Source organism: Nematolebias whitei, chromosome 17 (genome assembly GCF_014905685.2).
Source record: "Nematolebias whitei isolate Nwh7 chromosome 17, NemWhi1, whole genome shotgun sequence".
NCBI lineage: Eukaryota > Metazoa > Chordata > Actinopteri > Cyprinodontiformes > Rivulidae > Nematolebias > Nematolebias whitei.
This window is the reverse complement of record NC_056514.1, coordinates 3,241,351-3,249,664: the sequence shown is the minus strand read 5'-3', so window position 1 is coordinate 3,249,664 and position 8,314 is coordinate 3,241,351. Positions and strand designations below refer to the sequence as shown.

The following is an 8,314-nucleotide window of genomic DNA, read 5'->3' as shown; positions in this document are numbered from 1 at the left end:
ATTCAAAAATACTTAATTGTACAATTTTAGCCTTTTCAGCAAATTCCACATTTTTTGCAATTGTTTCAACCTTTTTCAGCCTAATTCGGCAATAATGTGTTCTCGCCACTTCCTTCTTGAAATTTAAGCTTCATTCAGGATTTTTAGCTACTTTTCAGCTGTTTTTGTGTGCTAATTTCAACGTTTTTAAGTTAGTTTCCAGTTTTTTGCACTCGTTTGTTTCTTTCAGCGTAATTGGGCAAACATGTTCTTTCTGCTTTCTTCTGCTAATTTATGCTTGTTCTACCTTTTTCAGCTACCTAGCATTTTTTTGTTGTTAATTTCAGCAGTTTTCAGATAAATTCAAGTTTTTCATGGTAATTTTTGCTACTTTCCACCTAATGAACATCTTATGATAATTTCGTCTCGTTATGCTCCTTTTTACTTTTTTCTGCTAGTTTCAGCGTTTTCTTCTATTTCAGCTACAAATAGTTGAAATAGCTACACCCCATGTGTCATTTTTCAACACTTTTTATTGTCTGTCCAAACAGGTCTCACTTGTAAATGTCTTCGAGACTCAATGTGACTTATCTAAAATAAAGGTTGAATGAATTTAACTGTTTTTATGCTAATTTTAGTTTTTTTCAACTAAATCCACATATTTAGCTTATTTCAGCTCTGTCTGCTTCCTTCTGGTAGTTTAAGCTTCTTCTGCTTTTCCAGCTATTTTTGAGCTAATTTTCCATTTTTTGTGCTCATTTCTGCTTATGTAAACCTAATTCCGCATTTTTTTTCCCCTGCTTTCTTCTGCTAGCATGTTTTTTTCTTCATTGTTATTATTTATCTAATTTCAGCAAGTTCTTCAGCAGTAAGCATTGCATGAAGGGGGTTTAGTTTAAAGAAGCCACGCAGGCTCCGAGCAGAACGTGCGGGCTGGACGCACCTGGTGCTCAGTGTTCGACGCACCTGGTGCTCAGTGTTCGACGCACCTGGTGCTCTGTGTTCGACGCACCTGGTGCTCAGTGTTCGACGCCCACACGTTACCCAGAGGTGGGGCAGCGCCCGCAACCCAACACCCGGAAATAGATGCTTCGCAGCAAAATAAGCCCTAAACTTACCGTCAAACCATAAACTAACACTAAAACGAGTCAAGTCATAGTGAGGGAGGTGAACAGTCTGCTGTGAATGAGCACCGTTTGTATTTGAACTCTGACTTCGGGACTTCTCTTCATTCTTTCGTTTTAGCTGCAAACCAACAACTTATTTAGCAGAAAAACAGAAGACAAAGTAACGTGATGGCAGGCTAAGCTGCGTAGGATCCAACGGTTTTCTGTTCGCTGAGGAGCTGCAGTCTGCAGGAAAGGTGAGTTGAAGCACGTTATCGACTTGTTGCACCTGGAGGTGAAGTTTTGTTTCTGCTCTTCGTCAGCGCCCTCACTATCAGCTACTAGCTAGCGGACTAGCTTCGCTAACTAGCTACTTACCTTTCGCCTTACAAAGTTACTAAAAGTGAAGGTCTATAACCATTTTTATCAGTCGGCACGTGTACATGCTTTCGTAAATAATCATAAATATGCATAAAATCATTAGTTTGAGATATAATGCACTGCTTTGGTAAGCTGCTGTAAAGTTTCGTGCTGCAGATTGACGCTATCCAAACTCTCGTCATGTTTTGGGTAAATCTAAAAAACATGCTGTTCTTTAAGCTAAACAAAACGTATTTGGTTAAAACTCTTTAAAATCCACTTTCTTAATATGTTTGTTTAAATTCGGCGGTGTATTAGGGACAGTCTACTGAACTCCCGCACGTCGTTTTCATCCCTAAACAACCAGAATACTCTTCTCTTGGTAATAAACAAATGTCAGATTTGTTCCAGATGTTTTAATTGAACAGCCACCTGATCGAGTCTGTCCTTCGTCTTCTGGTGAACCCAGTTTGACTCCATAAAAGTTGGGTTAATATTTTTATAGGAAGTGAATAATAATAACTAGGTCATAGTGTTAAACTCTGTCTTACAGATTTTCTTGTTTAGGGGCTAACTGCATATGAGGTTCCATTAGTGCCAAAAATAGGTTTATGTGTTTATGTAAAGTGTGTGTGTAGCGTGCAGTGTATATGTAATGTGATGCTAGGTGCATGTTAAGTGATAAGTTAAATTATATGTATTGTAGCATGCCTTTGTATTGCATTGTGTCTATGTGCTGCACCTAATGTGGTAAAAATAAAAAACTAAATAAACAAAATTTTATATATATATATATATATATATATATATATATAATTTATATATATATATATATATTACACACAAACCAGATTCCAAAAAAGTTGGGACACTAAACAAATTGTGAATAAAAACTGAATGCAATGATGTGGAGATGGCAAATGTCAATATTTTATTCATAATATAACATAGATGACAGATCAAAAGTTTAATCTGAGTAAATGTAACATTTTAAAGGAAAAATATGTTGATTCAAAATTTCACAGTGTCAACAAATCCCAAAAAAGTTGGAACAAGTAGCAATAAGTGGCTGGCAAAAGGAAATTGAGCATATAACAAACAGCGGGAAGACCAATTAACACTAATTAGGTCAAGTGACAACATGATTGGGTATAAAAAGAGCTTCTCAGAGTGTCAGTGTCTCTCAGAAGCCAAGATGGTAAGAGGATCACCAATTCCACCATTGTTGCGCAGAAAGATAGTGCAGCAATACCAGAGTGGTGTTACCCAGCGTAAAATAGCAAAGATTTTTAAGTTATCATCATCAACCGTGCATAACATCATCAAAAGATTCAGAGAATATGGAACAATCGCTGTGCATAAGGGTCAAGGCCGTAAAACTCTACTGGATGCTCGTGATCTCCGGGCCCTTAAACGTCACTGCACCTCAAACAAGAATGCCACTGTCAAGGAAATAACAGAATGGCCTCAGGAATATTTCCAGAAAGCATTGTCAGTGAACACAATCCACCGTGCCATTCGCCGTTGCCAGCTGAAACTCTACAGTGCAAAGAGGAAGCCATTGGATGGACTTCCGGTGAGCGAACGCTGGCGCCTCCTGGCTGCCGCTGCTCGTCGTGCTCTTTTGCTTTTTTCTGTTTTATTCAGTCCTTCCTGCCTTTTCCACTAGACCAAGTCTCTGATCTGTCTCAATATCAGCCATGCGGTTCATTAGGATTTACCTGCTGCCTGCTCTGCTTTGGACTCTCCAGCTGCTCATCCACCACCACCCGGCATCTGGCCTTCTCCATTACTCAGCAGTCGAGCTCCTTCGCCTTCGTTTCCTACCAGCTGTGCCACCTGTGCTCCCTCTTCAGGACATTGCCTTCCATCCTCGCCGGAGATACATTCACCGTGGCTCCCGCCATAGACTCCACGCTGACTAGTCTAACCCCATAAACTCCACCTGGTCTGACTCTCACCATTCTACATGCCGCAATACTCGGGCCGCTAACAGTAGTAGCATGTTAGCTAGCCTTGCTCGGTCGGCTAATGCTCCGGTCGCTACCAACTCCTCCTCCGTAAAGTTTGGCCTTCTGAACGTTCGCTCACTCACTGGCAAAGGTCAGCTTATTCAAGACTTAATATCCGACCGTAAGCTAGATTTTATTTGTCTAACAGAAACGTGGCAACAACAAAATGACTTTTTCCACCTGAATGAATCTACCCCACCGGGGTTTGTTTACATCGCCAAATCCCACTAGTCCGGACGCGGAGGAGGTCTCGCGATTATTCACCGTGAGAACTGGAAGGTCACGCCGGTTCACACACCTCCCTCTCCCTCCTTTGAGCACACTGTGTGTCTACTCTCCGGCCCTACCCCCACCATTGTTGCCACTTTCTACCGTCCGCCCAAAATCAACAACTCTTTTATAAATGACTTTGCTGCTCTATTCGCCCATCTCTCAGCTCTTTCACCCAACATTATTCTGCTTGGAGACTTCAACATTCATATGGATGGACAACAACCCCCTCAGAGTCTTCACATCCTGCCTTGACAGCTGTGGCTTCCAGCAGTTCATTAACTTTCCAACCCACATAAAGGGCCACACTTTGGACTTATTATGCTGCTCTGGACTCTCTCCTCTTAACTGTTCTTCTGATGAACTTCCATTTACTGATCACCTCATGATCTCATTCAGTGTCAATCTTAAATTTTCTTCAGAGAAACCTCAACGCACTCTTTCCTTCCGTAATATTAAGAATATCAAACGTGACATTCTTTTGTCTCATATAAATAATACCTTCTTCACCTTTAATTCTTTTAACCCAGATGACCTTGTCACATTCTACAATAACAGCCTCACCAACATCCTTAACTCTGTCGCTCCTCTGAAAACCCGGTCTGTCTCCTTCTCCAACTCTGCACCCTGGTTCACTCCAGAACTCCGTTCTCTGAAATCCAAAGGTCGGAGGTTGGAGCGACTCTAAGAAATCCGGTCTCTCAATTCACAAGGAACTCTATGCGTACCACGTCATCCAGTATAAGGACAGTATTTCTCAAGCCAAATCCAGCTACTTCTCTGACATCATCAGTTCCAATGTTGGCAATTCAAAGACTTTGTTCTCTCTCCTTAACCGTTCAGTCTCATCTCCTAACTCATTACCCTCTTACATGGTTTCCACAGAATTTTGCAACTCTCTGATGTCTTATTTCAATGAAAAGATTCTTTAAATCCATAAACACCTTGGACCTAATACCGCCCCCAGTATCTATGTTGAACTCCCCCCTCCCTCCCCTTCTCTGTCTTCTCCCTCCCCTCTGCTGATGACATTGCTGACATTATCAGCAAGTCTAAGTCCTCATCCTTTCAGCTCGATCCATTTCCCACAGTTCTTGTTAAATCCTGTCTCCCGTCTCTGCTCCCCATCATCACTAACATCATCCACTCCTCCCTAACCTCTGGCATTGTTCCCACAGCTTTCAAATCTGCGGCCATCACCCCCATCAAGAAACCAGGTCTTGACTTTACCAACTTCAGTAATCTTCGTCCAATCTCTAATCTGCCCTTTATTTCCAAAGTTCGGGCAGCACGGTGGCGCAACTGGTAGAGCTGCTGCCTCTCAGTGAGCAGGTCCTTGGTTCAAACCCCGGTCCAGGGGCCTTTCTGGGTGGAGTTTGCATGTTCTCTTCGTGCATGCGTGGGTTTTCTCCGGGTGCTCCGGTTTCCTCCCACAGACCAAAAACATGCATGCTAGGCTGCTTGGTAACTCTAAAATTGGCCCTAGATGTGAATAAGAGAGTGAATGGTTGTTTCTCGTTTGTCTCTATGTGGCCCTGTGATGGACTTGCGACCCGTCCAGGGTGTACCAAGCCCCTCGCACAGTGATTGCTGGACATGGGCACCAGCGACCCCCGTGACCCAAAATGGAATAAGCGGGTAAAGATAATGGATGGATGGATTTCCAAAGTTCTTGAAAAAGCCGTTGCTAGTCAACTTCACTCTCACCTATCCAACAATAACATTTATGAAGAGTTTCAATCTGGTTTTTGCCCCCACCATAGCACCGAAACAGCTCTAATAAAAATAACTAATCACCTTCTTCTTGCTGCTGACTCTGCTCTTCTGTCTATCCTCATTTTACTGGATCTAAGTTCTGCCTTCGACACAATCTGTCATTCTACCCTCCTCAACAGACTAACCTCCATTGGCATCTCAGGTACTCCGTTAGACTGGTTCAAATCATATCTCTCTGACCGCACTCAATTCATTCAGCTCAAATCCTTTCGTTCCCAGTCTTCCCCCGTCTCCACAGGTGTCCCCCAAGGCTCTGTCCTCGGACCCCTCCTCTTCATCATTTACCTCCTTCCTCTAGGTCACATCTTCCGTAAATTTGGTGTCCATTTTCACTGTTATGCTGATGACGCACAGCTCTACTTGTCAACAAAACCAAACTCCACCCACCCACCCTCCATCCTCACCGACTGTCTCAATGAGCTAAATCACTGGTTTTCTTACAATTTCCTACAACTAAACAGTGACAAAACAAAAATCATTCTTGTCGGTACCAAAAACTCTTTCAAAATCAGAAAATCTTCTCATCTCCTTTAACAACTCTCTGCTATCCCCCTCACCTCAGGTGAAGAGTCTTGGTGTCAACCTCAATACCACTCTCTCCTTCACCTCACACATCAACATTACTCTGTCTGCCTATTTCCATCTGTGAAATATTAACCGTCTCCGCCCTTCTCTCACACCCCGCTCCACTGCCATCCTTGTTCACAGTCTTGTGACTTCTCGGATTGACTACTGCAACTCCCTTCTTTATGGCCTCCCTAACAAATCTCTCCAGAAGCTACAATTGGTCCAGAACTCAGCTGCCCGTGTCATCACTCAAACCTCCTCCTATAACCATATCACTCCAGTCCTGCAGCAGCTCCACTGGCTCCCGGTTAAATCACGCATAGTCTTCAAAATTCTTCTTCTCACTTTCAAAGCTATCCACAGCCTTGCCCCTCCATACCTATCTGACCTCTTACACATCTCCATCCCCTCTCACTTTCTCAGATCCTCCTCTTCACTACACCTCCATGTACCCTCTGCCCGCCTCTCCACCATGGGGAGCAGGGCCTTCACCTGCTCTGCCCCTCATCCCTGGAACTCTACCCCCTGACTTAAGAAACACCACCTCTCTTTCTCTATTCAAGACTGCTCTGAAAACACATCTCTTTAGACTCGCTTATCCTTAACTTTGCTCTATTTATTTTATATTCTTTATGTATTTTATATTCTTTATGTAATTTATTCCTGTTGATCTTTGTTCTTACTGTAAAGTGTCCTTGGGTGTCCTGAAAGGCGCTTTTTTAAATAAAATGATTATTATTATATTAATATTTCTAAACAAGCTCCACAAGCTCAGACCTTTGCACTGGGCCAGGGGTCATTTAAAATGGAGTGTGGCAAAATGGAAGACTGTTCTGTGGTCAGATGAGTCACGATTTGAAGTTCTTTATGGAACACTGGGACGCCATGTCATCCGGACCAGAGAGGACAAGGATAGCCCAAGTTGTTATCAACGCTTCGTTCAGAAGCCTGCATCACTGATGGTATGGGGTTGCATGAGCGCTTGTGGCATGGGCAGCTTGCATGTCTGGAAAGGCACCATTGATGCAGAGAACTATGTTCAGGTTCTAGAACAACATATGCTCCCATCTAGACGTCATCTCTTTCAGGGAAGACCCTGCATTTTTCAACACGATAATGCCAGACCACATTCTGCAGCAATCACAACATCATGGCTACGTAGGAGAAGGATCCGGGTACTGAAATGGCCAGCCTGCAGTCCAGATCTTTCACCTATAGAGAACATTTGGCGCATCATAAAGAGGAAGGTGCGACAAAGAAGGCCCAAGACGATTGAACAGTTAGAGGCCTGTATTAGACATGAATGGGAGAGCATTCCTATTTCTAAACTTGAGAAACTGGTCTCCTCTGTCCCCAGACGTCTGTTGAGTGTTGTAAGAAGAAGTGGGGATGCCACACAGTGGTAAAAATGGACTTGTCCCAACTTATTTGGGATTTGTTGACGCCATGAAATTTGGAAACAGATTTTTTTCCCTTAAAATGATACATTCTCTCAGTTTAAACTTTTGATCTGTGATTTATGTTCTATTCTGAATAAAATATTGACATTTGCCCTCTCCACATCATTGCATTCAGTTTTTATTCACAATTTGTTTAGTGTCCCAACTTTTTTGGAATCCGGTTTTTATATTTAATTATATATATATATCAGAATCAGAATGCCTTTATTGTCATTATACGCAGTACCTTTATTGTCATTATACGCAGTACAATGAAATTAAGTTCGTTTTCACAGCTGATAGTCCGGTAGACTCGGTTCGGGACCAATATTCATGACCTTTTGTTACATTTGAGCTGGTGTGTTTGCATTCACACTGCACTGTGCAGTCGAGTCAACCTGTTGAACCAACCTATTCCCCCGCTCGCCTGTGGGGGCGCTGCACCAAGAACTACTGAAAGAAACGACACAAAAACTTCTGAAGACCCGTCTTCTTCTTCTTCCGTAAATAAAAATAAAAACAAAGTGGCATCAAGTTTTAGGAGTTATATTTTGTCATTTTTCAAAAATGGACTTAGCATGAGCAGAAGATGAGACAGAAGACCATGGAGAATATTGTTTTTCACACAAGGAGCTGACGGCTCCATATAAGGTCAGAGAAATGCGTGTTTGTTTACCCTGTGGAGCGGGGTCCGGTCTGTTTACATTCACACTGCACTCGAACCGCGCTGGAGTTCGCTTCTACCGGACCGAGACCTAGGTTTTAGCCCGGGCCAGAGTTCGCCTTTTTGTTCCGTGACAGAGTT

At 42.8% G+C, this 8,314-nt stretch overlaps 1 protein-coding gene across 1 annotated transcript in view; it reads left to right on the top strand.

The window, feature by feature from the left end:
• Window positions 1–1,032: 1,032 nt before the first annotated feature.
• Window positions 1,033–8,314, top strand: part of LOC119424214 (signal transducer and activator of transcription 5B) — a gene marked incomplete at its 3' end in the record, with an annotated part of 61,944 nt that continues 54,662 nt past the window's right edge. The window contains 1 exon segment of the mRNA XM_037691693.1: window positions 1,033–1,342.